This window comes from Canis aureus, chromosome 4, assembly GCF_053574225.1.
Source record: "Canis aureus isolate CA01 chromosome 4, VMU_Caureus_v.1.0, whole genome shotgun sequence".
NCBI lineage: Eukaryota > Metazoa > Chordata > Mammalia > Carnivora > Canidae > Canis > Canis aureus.
This window is the reverse complement of record NC_135614.1, coordinates 28505529-28524697: the sequence shown is the minus strand read 5'-3', so window position 1 is coordinate 28524697 and position 19169 is coordinate 28505529. Positions and strand designations below refer to the sequence as shown.

At 38.6% G+C, this 19169-nt stretch overlaps 2 long non-coding RNA genes across 3 annotated transcripts in view; one reads left to right on the top strand and one right to left on the bottom strand.

The window, feature by feature from the left end:
- LOC144312409 (uncharacterized) overlaps nt 1-8563 on the bottom strand; it is a 28959-nt gene extending 20396 nt beyond the window's left edge. Inside the window, exon 1 of the long non-coding RNA XR_013377869.1 lies at nt 8264-8563. This is a non-coding gene — a long non-coding RNA (uncharacterized LOC144312409). The remainder of the gene's footprint in view (nt 1-8263) is intronic.
- Nucleotides 1-17839, top strand: part of LOC144312410 (uncharacterized) — a 56462-nt gene extending 38623 nt beyond the window's left edge. Inside the window, exons 2-4 of one of the 2 annotated variants that reach the window (XR_013377870.1) lie at nt 12989-13147; nt 13888-14051; nt 15881-17839. This is a non-coding gene — a long non-coding RNA (uncharacterized LOC144312410). The remainder of the gene's footprint in view (nt 1-12988; nt 13148-13887; nt 14052-15880) is intronic. The other variant, XR_013377871.1, reaches the window with a different exon arrangement.
- Nucleotides 17840-19169: the final 1330 nt, after the last annotated feature.

Sequence of the window (19169 nt, the reverse complement as noted above, 5' to 3'; positions counted from 1 at the left end):
TTCTGCAAGGTCTCAGGAGACTCTCAGGAAGAAAGAAATGATATCAACTCCCAGGTTGTTTTAGTTCTCCCAAGGGTTTTCCCATGCACTTTCTTGAAAAAGTTCAGGTCCTAAAATGATCAGAAAAAGGTCAAAGCAAAATAAAAGTTTGAGTCAGGTAGATGGCATAGGTACTAAGTACTACAAAGTTTGGTGCCAAGAATACCACTGTGGAGTAATGGAAAAACATTTGAGGTGGGCCTTGACTGAGTGGTAAGACTTTCATAATTAATTGGAGGTAGGGAAGGAATTTCTAGTAGAATAGAAATTAAGTCATATAGATAGCAAATGAAATGCGGAAGTTATCAGTGATATTTATGCTTTCCTCCAAAGTATATGAAATTGAGTTCTAATTTCTAGTCTGTCAAGTTAGAACTTGGAAGTTGTCGCTCCCATGCTCATGACAAGGAAAAAAAAAAAAACTACTAAAGTGAAAATCAGCAATTCTTCCTGGGTCATCAGAGAATTGCAGTTATAAGGTAAACCACTGCCCTGAAAGCTGGAGAAAGAGGAGGTTATAGAGAATCATAGTTTACTGAAAACAGAAGCCTTGGAGCAGAGGTTGCCACTGGAGCTAGTTCTAGTAGGAGCACTCAAACCATAATTTAAAAATTTCTGGGGCTTAGTGCAGACTAGTTTGAAAGACAAAGTCTTAGAGTGAAGGTGGAAGACCATGTACTTTTGTGAACTTTATCAGGAGTCTCACAAGATTCTCAGAATATACTTTGGAGAAAAATGTCTTTGAGCTTCTGGTGGGAATTGGCAATGAGAGTGAGTAAGAAAGCGTTATTGAAATGCCCCTAGAATATTCCATTCTCCTCAACAAAGGCCTTCCCTAAAAATAAACTATTTTGTACTGCCATGAACAACGGCCTTAGAGCCATTATGTATGGTGACAGATGTTAACTAGATTACTGTGGTCATCATTTGACAAAATATGCAAATATCAAATCATCATGCTGCACACTTGAAACTAATATAATGTTTAATTATATTGTACTTCAATATAATTACACCTCAATAAGAAAGGAAGAAAGAAAGAAAGAAAATAGATTTAAAAAAGAAAAGAAATTATTTTACCAGAACCTAATGATTTAAGATTACCAGAAACTAGCTGACCTGAAAGAAGAAATATTACAACTCCAGGCCTCTCTAGCCTTTCACATAGGAGAATAGAAATGTCCATGTGCAGCTCTTCTAGAGGTCACAGTTCGCTGAAACAAAGATAACTAATTACAGGACTATAGAATACTCCACCATCTCCTTTACCACCGTGTTAGTCAGGCTCCTCTAGAAGAGTGCTTTATAGGTAAAAGTAATTCAAGGCTCACACTCTATTTAAGAAGTCTCTCAGGAAACTCAAAGACATTAGGGAAGGCAAAAACAAGGATACAAACAGCAACTTCAGCCTCTGATGCCTATAGCTACAGCAAACAGCAAATGCAGCCTAACTTCAGCCTGATAAACATAAAAATCTACCCTAGAGACCTATTTACCTCAGTTTCTTTAACCCAATATATCATGTCTGATTTTCAACAAGAAGCAGTAAGGCATGCTAAAAGGCAAAACACAGTTTAAAGAGACAAAGCAAGCATTGGAACTGAAATTGCTGTATTCCAACTCACTATGGTAGAGATTTATAATTACCAGACAAGAAAATTGAAATAATTTTGATTAATACTCTATGGTTCTGATGGAAAAGGTATATACTACAGAGCAGCTGGCTAATGTAAGCAGAAATATGGAAACCATAAGAAAGAATCAAAAAGGAATGTGAGAATTAAAAAACACTATAACACTAATTAAAAGTGCCTTTGAAGGGGTCATCTGTAGACTGGACACAGCTGAGAAAAGACTTGGTAAATTGCAGATACATCCATCGAAACTTCACAAAGATTTAATTTGTGAAAGATAAAGTCTTTCATTCATTTTATGAGTGAAAAAAAGGGCACAGAACATCCAAGAACTGTGGGACAATTACAAAAGATACAACATGTACATATTGGGAATACCAGAGGAGAAACCAGTGAAAAAAAAAAAAAAACAGCAGAAGAAATATTTGAATACTAATGGCTGAGTAATTTCTAAAATTAAGATATATACTAAACCTTAGATCCAGAAATCTTAGCAAAAAAAAAAAAGTAAATACTACAAAACCTACAACCAAGAATATCATATTCAAACAACAGAAAGTAAAATTTCAAAATAGTGAAAATCTTGAAGGAAGCAAGAGGATGGGGGTAACTTACATATAAAGGAACAAAGTTAAAATTATAGAATCCATGTAAACAAGAAAAATGGAGTGAAACATTTATAGTGTTGAAATGAAAAAGAAAAACCCTCACCAACCTAGAATTCTGTATCCTGCAAAATTATCCTTCAAAAGTAGAGAAGAATAACTAAAGATGTTCTCAAAAAAAAAAAAAAATATTCAGGGAACATCTCGACAAGACCTGCCTTGAAAGAAATGTTAAGATAGTTATTTAGAGAAAAGGAAAATGATATAGGGCAGAAATTCAGTCCTGCATAATCAAAGAAAGACTGCCACAAAAGAAATAAAGGAAGCAAATTTAAATTTTAAATTTTTCTTATTTTTAATTGATCTAACAGATGGCAGCTTGTTCACAACAATTGCAGCAGTGTATTCAGTAACTGTCATTTATAGATAGGTGAAATAATTGGCAACAGGTTATAAGAGACAGAAGAGAGGAAATGGAAAGACTGTCGTACAAAATACCTATATTAGTCATGAAGTAGTAAAGTGTTATTTGAAAGTGGACTTGGGTTCATTGTAAATTTATATTGAAAACCCTAGTGAAATCACTAAATTTATTAAAATTTATAATTGATATGCTGAGATAGAAAATGGAATTATATAAAATGTTCAATGAAAATCAGAGAAAAGTGGAAGACAAGAAAAGAAACAATAAGAACAAATGATTGAAAATAGTTACAAATATGGTAGATATTAAGACAACTATATCAATGCTCATTTAAAATGTGAGTGATCTAAAAATACCAATTAAAAGAAAGATGGTGAGAGTGAATTGAAAAAAAAAAAACAAGTACCAATTCTATGTTGTCTACAAGTAACCAACTTTAAATAACAAAAATAGTATTATATTAAAAGTAAAGGGATAGAGAAAGATGTACTACTATGCTAAAGCTAATCAAAATTGGAGCAGCTACATTAATTTCACCCAGAGCAAATATCAGAGCAAAGAAATTTATCTGGGATAAAGAGAAGCATTACATAATGATAAAAGGGTGAATTCTCCAAGAAGAATATAATATATATAAATGTGTATATATCTAACAACAGAGAGTATGTATTTTAATACATTGGATAAAACCTAATAGGCTTACAAGAAGTAGAAAAATTCATTATTATAGTTGGAGACTTCAATTCCACTCTAAAATAATCAACAGATCTGGGGGTCAACTATATGACAGTGTAGTTGAACAGAACAGCACCATCAATCAACTGAATCTAGTTGACATTTATAAAATATTTCATCCAACAACAGCAGAATATGTATTTTTCTCAAGCACACGTGGAACATTTACCAAGATAAACCACGTTCTGGGCCATAAAACATACTATTACATATTTAAGAGAATAGAAATAATAGAAAGTAGTCTCTCAGACCACAATAGAATTAAATTGAAAATCAATAACAGAAAGATAGCTGGAAAAATAGTAAAGTACTTGGAAATTAAACAATACACTTCTAAATAATGCACGGTTCAAACAAGTGTCAAGAGAAAATTTAAAATATCTTGAACCAAATGAAAATGAAAATACAACTTACCAAAATGTGTGGAGGCAGCAAAGACAGTGGTCGAAAGGGAATTTATAGTATTGAATGCACATGGTAGAAAAGGAGAAAGATCAAAGTCAATAACCAAAGCTTCCACTTAGGAAAGTAGCAAAAGAAGAGCCAATTTGATCTAAAGTAAGAAGAGAAGGAAAAAAAAAAAATGAGAGCAGAAATCAATGAAATTAAAATAAGAAGATCTGTGGGGAAAATCAATGAAAACAAAACCCAGTTCTTTGCAAATATCAATAAAATTGATAAACAGCTAGCCAGGCTAGTGAAGAAAAACAAAAGAGAGAGAGAGAGGAAAAAAAAAAAAACTCAAATGATTGATATCAGAAATGTAAGAGAGGCCAACACTACTGATCCCATGGACATTAAGAGGATAATGAAATTCTATTATTAACAACTCTATGCCCACAAATGTGATAACTGAGATGAACCAATTCTTTGAATGACACAAATCCACCAAAACTCACACAAGGGGAAATAGATAACCTGAATAGGCCTATATCTATTTAAGAAATTGAATCAAGAATGAACAATGGAAAATGCAGAGAAATGCAAATAAAAACACAATGAGATATCATCTCACACCTGTTAGAATGGCTATTATTTTTTTAAAAAGCAAGAGATAACAAATGTTATTCCACAAAGATGGAGAGAAAAGGAAACCTTGTGCACCACTGATGGAAATGTAAATTGGTATAACCACCGTGAAAGACAGTATGGAGGCTTCTCAAAAAATTGGAGATAGAACTACCATATGATCCAGTAGTTCCACTTCTGGGTATTTATCTGAAGGAAATGAAATCATTATCTCAAAAAGGTGTCTGCTTCTCCATGTTTATTGCTACATTAATTACATTAGCAAAGACATAGAAACACCTAAGTGTTCATTGATACATGAATGAGTGGATAATAAAAATGCGGTATATATATTTGTGTGATAGCTATGTCTACATTTATCTAAAAGAAGGAAATGCTGCTATTTCTAACAACGTGGATGGACTTTGAGGACATTATGGTAAGTGGAAAAAGTGAGACCAAGAAAGACAAATACTATATGATTTCACTTATATGTGGAATCTAACAAACCAAACCAAACTCACACTCATAAATACAGATTGGTGGTTGCCAGAGGCAGGGGGTAGGGAGTGGCCAGTGAAATGGGTGATGGTAGCAGAAAAAAACAAGACAACAACAAAAACAACAACAAAAAACAGAAAGATGTGAATAACCTTCCCCAAATAGAAAGCACCTGACCCAAATGGTATTTTTGGTCAATTCTACCAGACATTTATGCCTTTTTAAAAAAACAAACAAACAATAATCTTGTCCAGAAAAATAGAATTAAAGGGAACATTTCCTATCACTTTTCATGAGGTCAGCATTACCCTAATACCAAAACCAGGCAGAGACAGTATAAGAACCCAAACTATAAACAAATATCTCTCATGAACATAGATGCAAAAATTCTCAGCATGGTATTAGCAAATTGAATCCATCAATCTCTAAAAAGCACTATAGAGCATGACCAAGTGAGAATTATCCCAGGTACCCGGGTACGCAAGGCTAGTTTAACATACAAAACTCAAATTGTGTAATACATAACATCATTAGGCTAAAGAAGAAACAGATGATCATAACAATAGATGCAGAAAAAATACTGAATAAAATCCAATTCATCCAATCCTGAATCCATTTTATTCATGATAAAATTTCTCAGTAAGATAGGAATGAAGGGAAACTTCCACCACTAATGCACATCCACAGAAAACTTGTAGCTAACAATATATTTAATATGTATAAGTTTTTGCTGTAATATCAGAAACAAGGAAAGATGTCCCCTCTAACCAACCCTATTTAATCCTATTTAACACTGTACTAGAAATCCTAGCTAATGCAATGAGACAAGGAAAGGAAATAAAAGGTATACAATTGGGAAGGAATAAATGAAACTGTATTCTTTTGAAGCTGGTATTATAGTTTATGTAGAAAATCCCAAAGAATCCATGAAAAATAAAACCTCTTGGAAATAAGAAATAATTATAGCAAGTACATGGTAATATAAAAAAAGTCAATCACTTTCCTATGTGCCACCAATGAACAATTGGAATTTTAATTTATAAATTCAACATCATTTACATTGGCACCAGAAACATAGAGAAATAACTATTTCAAACTTAAGAACAGCAACTATATATATATATATAATACATAATAAATATATAAATTGTATATAGTATAAAAATGTAAATAATATATATACAAAAATATATGAAGAAAATGACACAACAGTAATAAAAGAAATCATAGATCTAAATAAGTGGAAAGATATTCCATGTTTATGGATAAGAAAACTCAATATTGTTGAGCTGTCAGATTTTCCCAACTTGATCTTAGATTCAATTCAATCCCAGTCAAATCTGAATGACCCTACTACCCAATCTCAAGACTTACTATAGAGATACAATAATCAAGCAGTGTGGTATTATCAAGAGTAGACAAATAGATCAGTGGAATAGTGTAGAAATCCAAGAAATAGATCCGCACAAATATAGTCAACTGATCTTTGACAAAGGAGCAGATATAATTACATGCAGAAACTATAGTTTTTCAACCAATGGTTCTAGGATAACTGGACAATTCACATGCAACAAGATGAATCTAAACATAGACATTATACCTTTCACAGAAATTAAATAAAAATGGATCATGGTTCTAAATATAAAATGCAAATATATGCCTCCTAAAAATAATACAGGAGAAATCTACGTGACCTTGAGTTTGTCAATGACGTTTTGGATGTAACACCAAAAACATAATCCATGAAGGAAAAATTAATAAGGTGGACTTGACTTAAAAGTAAAAAGGCTTTCTTTATGAAAGTCATTGTTAAGAAATGAAAAAAGGAAATCACAGACTGGGAGAAAATATACGAAGAGCTCTTAAAACCTAAGAAGAAAACACACAGCTCAACTTTGAAATTGAGTAAAAGGTCTAAATAGACTTCAAGAAAGATTATACAAATGGCAAATAATACAAAAAGACGCTCAACAGTATATATTATTAGGGAATTGCAAATTAAAATAACTAGATGTTATTATGTACCTATTAGAATAGCTAAAATCTAAAACACTGACAACATCAAATGATGGCAGGAATGTCAATGCATAGGAACTTTCCTTTATTGCCCCTGAAAATGCAAAATGGTGCAGACACTCTGGAAAATGGTCTGGCAGTTCCTTTCAAAGCTAATCGTATTTTTAATGTGTGATCCAGTAATTGCACTTCTAGACATTGACCCAAATGAATTAAAAATTTACATCCACAGGGAAATCTGCATGTGAATGTTTACAGCAGCTGTATTCATAATTGACAAAATCCAGAAGAGCCAAGATGTCTTTCAAAAAGTCATTGGATCAACAAACTGTGGTACATTGATGCAGTGGAATAATATTCAGCAATAAAAAGAACTACCGAGCAGTGAAAGACTGGAAGGAGTCTTTATATTACTAAGTGGAAGAAGTCAATCTGCAAAGGTTATTTACTGTGTGACTCTAAGTAAATGACATTTTGGAAAAGGTAGTTGCCCGCGGTTGGGGGCTGGGGGGGAGGGATTAGAAATTGAAGCACAATAATTGAAATTGTTCTGTGTGATACCTTAATGGTGGATACACGACATTATGCATTTGTCAAAACCCACAAAGCTCTACAGCACAAAAGGCGAACTCTGATATAAACTATGGACTTCAGTTAATAATAAACAATGCAAGATGTTAATAATAGAGAAAACTGTTTTGGGGGATGAGGAGAAAGGGAAGCACCTACCTTCTTTGCCCATCATTTGCACTTTGCCCTCTTTTCTTATCATTGCCCATATATTTAAATAAGAATCACAATCCCTTTACCGATGACCTCTGTATTATTGGGCTGAATTTCCTCTTAAAGAGGGAGATCTTTGAAAGAGAGTGTTCCTTCTGTATCATCCTTCTGGTGGATAAGATTTCCTCCTGCTGTTTGTGATATTCTCTCCATCAGAAACTCACAACAAGAGAATTGTAAATTGCTGGGTAGATGCTCAATCCAATGTAGGTCTGTTATGTGTCATGCATTGTGTGCTGGCAGCCTGTAAATATTTAATAGCAGTAGGTACCAGACACCATGTGAAACCACAGAGAAGTGGCCTGATAAGAATACATAGGGCAACAAGTACCAGGGCATTTAACTGGGAAATGAAGAACATTGTGATGAAGTCAACATTTCTAGAGCTGCTCTACTTCCCTTCTGCTTAGAATAACCAATCACAGTATGGCCAAGTTCCAAGCAAAGTATAAGTAAAGAAACTCAACAAATGAGTATTAGCAAAGCAATGCTGTTAGTAAAGAAGAGTGAATACTCACCATTTGTTTTTTGGCTCATGGGGTTGCCTTTAAAAGGAAGTCTTGGCTTGAAGAATTGGATCCAATTTCCAGAGCTTGAAAATATATACCAGACACAGCACACCCGTGAGTCTGTCAAAAGGAATTAGAGCCCCCCTAAATTGGGAAAAGGCACTTCTCTTGGTGGCAGGAAGACTTATCTTGCTAGTGGCATGTCAATGCTCCACACACCACGGTCTTTCACATTCTACAGATGAAAGACATTATCCCACCCAGGAAGATAGCAGTTATTCCCCCAAATGAATCAGAGGATGTCATACTCATATGGACACCATTTGTGGAGTGTTTATATGAAAACTATGAAATTTAATAGGCTAGAGAAAATAATAAAAAAAAACTTTTAAAAAGACAAATAGGGGAAAAAAATTACAAAAGGTTTACTGTTGCCTCCAAGATCTGTCTTAGGAATATCATTATTTCTCAAATTGTGTTCCTAGGAACACCAGGATGGAAAAGAGGGTTTTAGAAGAAAATATTCTGTGGTCCAATTACCTCAAAATAGCCTGTATTCTACAGTCCCTGGTGAATGACAGTAAGGATTGAAAATCCTGGACTAACATTTTAAAAATCTCTTGTTTTATTTTGGTTTATACTGGCTTTCCCCAAATGTGTATGAACATATGGTCATTTTATTTAGAATTTCTATTAAATTCATTATAGTCTAGTACTTAGTAATGTTATTTTTTCCCTCTACCTATCAACTTTGTTAATCTTTTACCTGAGTCAGTCAAGTGACTCAAAGTTGACAATACCTGCCCCTCATGATAGGACAGGCCAAGAAATTTCAAGGGTATGAATGTGTTTCGCGAGAACTAGAATGTTTGTGCAAATACATCTCAGGTGCTACGGGGCTGAGGCTTTGCAGAAGTGAGCATGACCTGGTCGTCAAGGCTAATTAGTTGAATGAATCTATTTGGTTGTCACTGTTAGGCTTTCCTACACTATGAGATTTAGCTTTCCTCCCCCTGAACAAAATGCAGAGCAGATTTTCAACAATTAACTTGTCGGTCCAACAAATGTTTATCAACTTTGTGTAGTTAGAATTCTTCCTGTGATGAGTGATGGAAAGTCTAACTCAGATTGACTTTATCAGAAAGGTCTTCTGATTGAGAGTGAGATCGGTTCACAAAAATCAAGGTTTACTATTGGGAGAGATTGTTTGAATACTAAACAACTGAAGACAAGTCCATTTAAAAAAAGACATTCAGAGCAAATGCCAACTATAAGCACCACTCTAAATAAAAACGAAAAGTATATATTTATTGAGAGCTTAATTTACTCAAAGCCGAGTCCAAAGAGCTTTACGCGTATTAATTCATTAAAGCCCTGACAAGTACTATGTGATAGATACCGTTAGTATCACCATGTTACAAAAAAAGGGAACAAAGAATGAAGTTAGAAATTGACCAAGTTTGCCTCGTTAGCAAATAGGTAACTTGGTTCCAGAGCTTTTCAGTCACTGGGCTATAGTGACTGGCAATAATTTTAGTAAATGCGGGGGGACATGAAAATGAACAAATGGGATGTCTCATTAGAAAAACCTTTTTGCTAGTAGAGTACAAAAAAATGTAAGTTAGAAACACAACTCAGTGTGCTCATTTCTTTAAGAAAAGACAAATAGGTAAAGTGCTAGGAGGACTGGGAAGGGGGAGTATTCCCTACACCTGGGGTGGAAACTATGCAAAATGGGAAAGAGGAGATGAGAGTGTGCTGGCTCCGAGATACACATGACATTCTGTAGGGGTAGAAATCAAAGAATATTCCAGGCAGCGTATGTGAGGGAAGAGGATGTGTTTTTCTAACGACTACCCAGAATTATTCATAATTTTCAAAAATGTCTTTCTTGAGCATCTAGTAAGTATCATGCATACTTGTAAGGACTTAGGGTGCCTCCATAAACAAAACGAGCAAAGATCCCCATCCTCGTGGAGTGCACGGGGATGCTACTTATGCTTCAGGGACAGGATGGAGCAGCCTGTCTCTCCATGTCTTTCCAGGCAGGCTGGAATGGCTCTCTCATCAAAGATAGCTAGCTCTGCCATGTTCTGCATTTTGCTAGATTCCCCAAAGAAGAGAAAGGGTAACTTTGATCTCTGCTGTTGCCACTTGCAGGTTGAAACCCCCCCAAAACAACAACAACAACAACAACAACAACAACAACACAATCCAGAAGGCCCTAAAAGAGGCAGAGACCAAAATCCCCCTCCCTCAGCTGAGCATGTTGGCCCAGGCTGATAGAAGCATGCATGGAGCAGACTGCCATGGCTGTGAGTGTGTGTGGTGTGCTCTTGCACACACGTGCCTTGTGTGTGTGTGGTTGCACATGTGTTGGATGTGGCATTCCTGGGAAGGGAGAGCAACGGGGCTCCGTTTCTCAGGGAGGGCTCGGAGTCCAAAACTTGGAGAGGCGAGCTGGGCATTAATCATTCAGGGAAGAGCATGGCATTTTAGTTTTCAGTTAATGACAAACTTTATTAGAGGAAAAAGAAAGAAGCAGATGCATCTTGTTCTGTCCCGTAGTTTCTCATGAGGCAGGCAGAGTTCAGTGAAAGGCTGGAGGAGGGAAGTACAGACAGCCCTTTTCCCAGGGATAATTGAAGTGCTCTGCACTGTTTTATTAGGAAAAAAAAAAAAAATCTTCCCTCCCAACTGGCACTCTCAAAGCTGTGTACCAAAAATTTCCAAAGAAAAGTCACACTACCTGATGTGAGTTTTAAAGATAATTATTTTTGTCATCTCTTCTGGAATTGGAGATCTGGGATTTGATTCAAAACTTGAGTCTCAAAAAAACAACAAAAAAAACCAAACACTCTATCTATTGGCTTGTTCTCTCTAAACCCTGAATTGTTACACTTTGTGCTCTTTCTTTTAAAACAATCCCCACCCATTACACAGTAATCTCATCATTCATTCATTCATTCAGCAAGTTTGTTTTTTAGCCCTTGCTGTTGCCAGGCACTGGGCTGGGCAACAAAGCTATAGGATAATGGGATAGAATTTGTCCTTGTGCTTGTGGAGATTAGTCTAGCTCATGACTTAGTGAAGTACTTGAGAGAGTAGGGAAGAGCCCTGGAGTACTTCAAATCTAGAGTTTTCCATAGGACTGTCACATGGCAGAGACTAGCACTAACTTCCTCCTTCAAGCTTGCAATTTGGTGTGTATTCTTTCCCCACGAAGCTAGCAAAATAGTCATTTTGATGTTATTTTACCAGAACATACCATACGGGGGTAGGGAGACATAAGCACCCATAAGGACAGATGGCCCAGGCCTTACTTCTCCATTAAGGTGGCTCTGCAGCCCTGTTAGTACAGACCCAAGACTTCATATCCAGATTGCCTGATTTTAAGCCATGGCTTCATCATTTTTAACCACGTGGACCAGTGACTTAACATGTAATATGTGACAGTAAATATTATTCCTAATATTTCATCCATGTTACAGATAAGGAAACTGAGGCATAGAGAGGTTAATTCGTGTAAGGTGTGTACAGTGGTACCTAGCATATAATAATCCCTTCCTTTTGGAAGATAACCTCTAGACACTGGGAATCAATTGTTCAACAAATATTTATTGAATGTCTACTATGTGGATGTAAATCAATACAAGGCAGGGATGATCCTTGGAGCTCACCTTATTCTAATGGAAATACAAAATTATATAAAGTGCAAAAGTCACTACTTTTTAAAAATGGGCTTATTTCCTGGGTTTGGAGATGTCTCCCAATTCAGATTTCTTTCCTATTCTGATTAGAGCTACCCTGATCCCCTGGGCTTTGCACCCAATGAAGGCTCCAGTCTGAGTCTAACTAGAGAATGGGAGTGACTCTCAAGTGGTTAAGGCATAGATGATCCACTGAGGGAGTGGGGTGTTGTCATAGCAATGCAAGGTCAGTAACCAGAGGGCTTCCCTCTTTTTACCACTGAGAAACTCCTTTATTTCAACTCTTGTTGTGAGTATAGGTGACTCTAGAGTAAAAGAGATGTAAATGTGTTGTTGCTTGGACTGAAACTCCCTCTAGAGTGAGACAAAGGGAGCCTATGGGGTCCCCAGGAGACAGGACTACAGACACATTCCCTCCCTGAATGATGTACCTTCCATATAACTAAAAAATGTCATATTTCACCTCTGGAGCCCTCAGGTCATAGAATCTGTGAACTACCCTCAATGTCAGCTCCATAGAGGACATAGGGCTGGAGGCAGAGTGTCTACTGTCCATGAGCTTAAGTGACAGAGCAGGTGATTGGTAAATGTGGACAAAATGAAGGATACATTTCCATCTCTGAGCACAAGATGATTTGAGAAAACATTATAGGAAATACGGAATGCTTGATATCAGGAAACAGGATTAGATAAAGAGTAGGACATCTTCAAATATAGCTTTCTGGCTCTGAGTCCATTACCCACCCCCCCATGTCGAGTATGGATGTATGTTGTAGTGAACAGCTATCAGATTTTGAGCACCTGTCATGAGCCACACATGCCTCATACTTCATCCAATTTAACAGAAGTTGATATTTCATGTGATATAATTCTCACTGTTCCATAAACACAAAGTTACTATTATGCTCATTTCATAGATGAAGAAACTGATGCTGAGAGTAGTTTGATAACTTGCCTGAGGTCTCTGAACTAAACTGTGAGACTTGAATCCTGGTGAACTTGATTTTTTTTTTTTCTTTTTGAGAGAGAGAGCACAGAGGGAGAGGGAGAAGCAGACTTCCTGCTGAGCAGTGGACACCCTCCCCGCTGCCGCCCCAATGTGGGGCTCGATCCCAGGACCCAAGGATCATGACCTGATCTGAAGGCAGACTCCTAAACAACTGAGCCACCCAGGTGTCCCCAGGTGAGCTTGATTCTAAGGCCCAAGCTCTTAGTCACTACCTGATACTGCTCACCCAACAGAAACAAAGACAAGCTTGTGAGAGAGACCTGGTCACAAAAAGGGAGACCAGGTCTCTGATGGTGGCAGGGATTGAGCTGTACGGGAAGCCACACAACTGAAGTGAGGAAGTGACTTGAGTAGCCCAAGCTGGGGTAGAAATGCTAGGAATAAATGGGGAAGACATGATTGAAGAGATTCCAGTCAAACATCTTACCAAAAGGCAAGGTCTGGCATCTCTGTGAGCCCAGGGCTGGGCTGGCCCCTACAGAGACGGTATCATCTCTGGTACTGCCTGCCCTCACAAGCCTACAAGCCCTTACAAAACAGTTGCAAAAAGGGCTCAGAGCAGGAGCCGGAAGACCTGAGTTCTGAGTTCTAGTCTTACCTCTGCCTCTCACTCACTGTGCCTTGGTTTCCTTACGAACCAAAGGAAGGGCCTTGACATCCTAGAATATTGTGATTCTATCACTTATCTGAATGGAGGATCAATAAAGAAATAAATAAATGCATTGCTCGAAGAATCCAATACCTCAATTGGATAATCTTCCCCAGGCTTTTCCCTATCTCCCTCAACAGCTTCCAAAACGTATGAACATGGTACAAATACCCAATAACTGGCAGGCACAGAATTGAAGCTCTCTGTGGGTTCTTTTCCTTTTTCCTATGCTCTCTTGATCCTGTAATAAACCTTGTCTTGTTAGTCAGATATGGAGGCAAAAAGAAGCTACAGGTGAAAGACCTGGTGACTGGACTTCCCACATTGGAAGAAGAGGTCATCAAGTTGGAGGTCAAAGGCCTACCCAGATGCCCTATCTTACTGCACTGAGCACTAATGGAGTTATTTAAGCAAGAGCAGGAAAGAAAGGTAGGAAAATCGAACACTGAAATTGACACGGACTAGAGTCCGAATTTAAGAAAGAGTGGGAAAAATTAGAGACGGAGACAAACCATGAGAGACTCCTAACTCCGGGAAGCAAACAAAGGGTTGCGGAAGGGGAGGTGGGCAGGGGGTTGGGGTAACTGGGTGATGGGCACTGAGGAGGGCACTTAATGGGATGAGCACTGGGTGTTATATGTTGGCGAATCGAACTTCAATAAAAACAAATAACAAAAAAAAAAAAAAAAAGAAAAGAAAGACAAAAGTGGAAGCCTGGATTTAATACCTAACCAACAAGGAAGGACAGTAAAAACCTTAATTTTGTTTTATTCTACAGTAGAGACATAATTCTAAATGAGCAGGTTATAAATGAAAAGGCTGAGGAAGGGTAATAGGTTACTGTAGGTAAAATGTTTTGGGGCATTAAACATAGGGACAAAAAAATAAACCTCTCATGCTAGAAGTAAATGAAATCACTTTATCTTCCAAGGCTTAGCTAAGAAACTATACATGTGCTGTTCCATCATTCAACAAAACTTTACAAAACACCTATTTTGTATGAAGCCCTCTGTCAGGTACTCCACTCAAATGAAACATCGATCTGTACGAGAACAAAAGAACACAGAACAGTCCAATCAGAGACAATCAAACTGAGAGAGATGGAGAATAGTATACAGATGGTAAGATATTAGAAATCTTGAATATTCACCCTGTGTGTCAGTGGCAGTTGCTTCCAGAACAGAAAAGAAACAGGTTCATAGCAATTTCCACTGAGCTTGTTTGTTTCAAAGCCACATTCTCACTGGCTCCTTCATGCTCCAAGCTGTGGAAATTCAAATGTATTTTTCTGCTGAAATGGAAGCCTCGTGATTGGTAAGTCGGTGCTGGCTTGCCCCTGATTTCAGTGGATGTCAAAATCTGGCCATTTCAAATTCTGGTGGGCTCAGGCTGGCTCATTCTAGAGAAACAATAGGTTCGGTGCTAGGGATCTAAGACGGCTGTGGCCATAAACCAAGGTGCTTCACACAGGGAGTTACAACTGGGAACAGATGGTGAGTATTTCACCAAGTAGGGTGCAGCCCCTACTACAATCATTCTCTCCTCTCATCTCTGGCGGTGAAAAGCTGGACAGGACTCTAATGGCTGCCTAATGAGCATGATTAAAACCTGGTAATGACTCATCCTGGGAGAAAATGTTCAACCCTGCAGAAAACATTCTGCTTTATTGTCTGTGAACTTCTCACTGATGAAGCCCGGAGATTGACGGACTTTCATTGCATGGAGGGTGCGAGGTTTACAGGAAATGGAAGGTGACTTCCAACTATTTGTGGCCATGAAGCTCTTCTGAGGACAGGAGGGTCCCTACCAGGGATGTGTGATGGAGAACATTTCTCCCCTAAAGGCCCTAGCTTCTGATCTGGCAGGAGGAGCATTTGTTGAGTCTAAACAGAAATGCGTTGTTTTCTGCAGAGATTTGATTAACAACCGTGCTGTCGAGTCTTTACCGTCAGGCCAGATTATATTATAGTCATGACAAGTAGTTAATGAATTTACATTGACTAATCCATACAATGCTAAAGATTTTTCTGTCAGGATTAATATCCAAAATGTGGAGGACACTGTCTGATGTATGGCTCTGCTCCTTACACCGATGTGACCCGTGGCTGGTGTTTAATGCCCCGTGATCAGATAAGTGACAGAACAGGAGCTGGACACTGAGATTCAGGATTGTCTGGAGGATTTTGTAAACAAATGGCCAAGGGTTATCTTATTCCTCTCTGGTTGGGCTTCTTATATCTTGCTTTCTTTTCCTCTAGGAGCTGAAGCAAGCACCTTCGAGAATACCCAAAGGACTCATGGCACCTCTAGAAATGGCAGGATAGTTTTATTGCTTTTGTCTAACTACCTATCTTCTTACTGCTGCTTGCTCTGTGGTGTCTTCTCAGCATGATTCTGACCTCTGGTCTGGTCCTGGCCTTAGGTATCTGCCATCCCCTCCACACCAAACAGAACACACTCTAGACTACTCGTTTTCTTCCAGAATTCTGGCTCTCTTCTAACCATGACCTCATCAGCCCCTCTAGCTTGCCTCAGGCCTAGCCACTGTGTCTTTTCATAACTACTAAGCATATTGATGGCCATCACTTAATGGTGGCGGAAAGCCCCTGTTCTTCTTGTCTGAATGGCAAATACCAAACTATAGTGACATCAGAATCAACTGGAGAATGTGTCAAACAAAGCAATTCACCACCCTATCCAGTAGGTCTGCAATGAGTCTCATGAATCTGCATTTTTTTGTTGTTGTTGTTGAGTAGCACAAATGACTTTTCACGCTTGATAAAAGGGTGTTTGTGGTCCACACTTCAAAAATTAAAGATGCTTCTTGTCAGGCTGTCTCCAGTAGGTCCCTGTTCCTTGGCAGCAGTGTCTGGCAGCAGTGCCTGCACTAACAAATTTATTGACAGGGTGATGTGGGCTGATACAGTCATTGTGGGACCAACTTTCTGAGAGTAGGCTCTCTCAATACCATAAAATTCTGGACTTTCCTACAGCTTGATCTAGGCCTATACAAATCAAAACCTTTGACCTGCTCTGGCTCTCTTTACTCTCAAATTCTGGTGATGAGAGGTGATAAAAATGTATTATAGTAACTAGATGAGAGCTCTTTCTGGAGAGAATATCTGGGGGAGTTGCCAGTGGGAAACTGGTAGGAGAGTGAAGGAGGGAGTAAGCTAATTTTCCTAGTGGCTGCAGCCTCCACACAGTCATGTGTGGCTCAGTTAGCCATAGCCCAGAGCTTACAAGAAACTTAGACAAATCCAGGGAGTTTGGGTTATACTTCTACACAAGCGGAAGTTGAGGTAGGAAGTAAGAACAATAGCACTCAGATAGGGGATCAGGACCGATAGCTTGAATTAAGCCTATCAAGAGTCAAGGGGCACCTGGGTGGCTTAGTGGTTGAGTGTCTGCCTTCGGCTCAGGGCGTGATCCCGGGGTCCTGGGATCGAGTCCCGTATCAGGTTCCCCGCAGGGTGCCTGCTTCTCTCTCTGTCTATGTGTCTGCCTCTCTCTCTGTGTCTCTCCTGAATAAATACGTAAAACCTTTAAAAAAATGAATCATAATTCTGATGTTTTAGAAGGGGTGCCAGCCTGTAGTGTGGGCCTGATTGTGCTGGGGTTTTACAAGCATCACTGTCTACTCTTTATAACAACTCTGTGTGGTGAGTAAATACTTCACCATTTCCCATCTGAAGAAATGCAGGTCTGGAGAATCTGGTAGCCCGCTCCAGAGGACACATGCCACATTGGCAGAATGAGGATCTGAAATCAGTTCAGCCTGACTATCCCTTTGTAAAACATTGTGTTTTGAGGATATTGAAGATGTTAAAATTGTTCCAAAGCTGTGGAAGTTTTCTGTCTGAAAGTCAATGCCAGCACCTTTAACTTCTGTCTACGGTCTATGTGTTTTCTCTAGCAGAGGTTAACATAGTGTTTATCACACCTTAGTTGGGTTTTCATGAGTGACTAACACAAGACTATTGAGATATATCAGATCCCTGGACATTGTCGTGGTATTAAGTGATTATCAAAGACCAAGGTCTTATGTGTAAAATGTATTTTCCAGGTAAACACCACCATTGTAACCACATAATCATGTGTATATTCATTCTTGGAGTCTCTGAAGGTTGGGGGAGATAGGCGCTGTCTGCTTCCCTCTCACATGATACAATTTGCATCTCAGTTCAAACACCTTCAACTCTGTGAAGCTCTCTTGATTTTAAAAATTGAATTTTGCACCCATTCTCCTGTGTTCCCCATTGGCCTTTGTGAGTTCATCATCATGTTCTGCCATTTTGATTGCTTGAGTCCATATCCATCGACCTTTCGCAGACTGTACGTACCTAAAGGAAAAGAACTGGGTTTTACTCATGTTTGTTAAAAGCCAATAAGCTAAATTAACCATGATTCAATTCACAAGTGGGAATAAACCATATATAGCTAAGTCAATTCTTTGCCTAAAGTGTCATGCTTAGTATGGGCCACGAAACACTGGTCTTTCAGAGTCTGAGAACTCAAATAATCCCAAATATGCTTTGCAAGGGGTTTATCGAGAGCCCGGTGATGGCAGAAATGCCAACGAGTAAGTCAGCCTCTTGGTCCCAGGCAGCCTAAGTCTTACCCAGACCTGGGCAGCTGCGAAGTTGAATTCTCCTCATTTCTCTCCACCACAAGAGGCTCACTGTTCTGTGAAACTAGTCAGCAGGTACTTTTGCTCTTATTTCACACCAAATCAGTGACCCCATGTTTGTCCTTCCTCTGAAGGGATCTGGCCCACGGCTGCATCCCACCCTGTCTTCTTGAACTGCTCCCATCTGTCTCAGGGGTGTTTTTCCACTTTCCAGGGGCTGAGTCCTGGCCTGGAAGAACAACTAGTTCATGTCAAAGGCTCATCGCAGCTTGTGAATCCCAGCCGGGGGCTGGAGCACCACCGGACTTCCAGGAAGGCTCATAAAGGGGCCAATTGTAACATTCACACTCCTTTGGAAGACATTCCTGTGTCCCAGTTGGTTTTGGCTGAGGGGATGGTTGGCCAGGAACAAGGAGGCAGATACATTTCCAAAATCCAACCCATGTGATCAAGGCACTGCAGGGAACTTGGTAGGAGACCTCGCTTCAAGGCCTCCCCAAGACGACTTTCTTAAGCTCCTTGGCACTCCTGGCATGGTCACCTTTCAATGTCATTTTACTTTGCTATTTTGGATGTTTGTTTGCATGCTTGGGGCTGTTTCTCCCTGGCTTACAAACTCCTTTTTGGAAGCAGGTTTTAGATTCTTTTTAGAGGGAAGAAATTTCTGTCCTTCTTCAAGTAGAGGTGTTGAAAGGTCTTTCTTGTCCAGAGAATACCTCCTACAAGAGAAGAAAAGCATATTAAAACATGACTTTTTCCTTTAGGCTTAGAGTGGTTGGGGAAAATGCTGGTTCTAGGTTTAACTTTGGAGTTAGCCTTTCTACGTTTACTTATTTGACTTGAAGTAATTAAACACATACCCTTACATCTGGCATTGCACTAGGTATCAACCAATTAGCTAGAAAGGAAAATGAGGT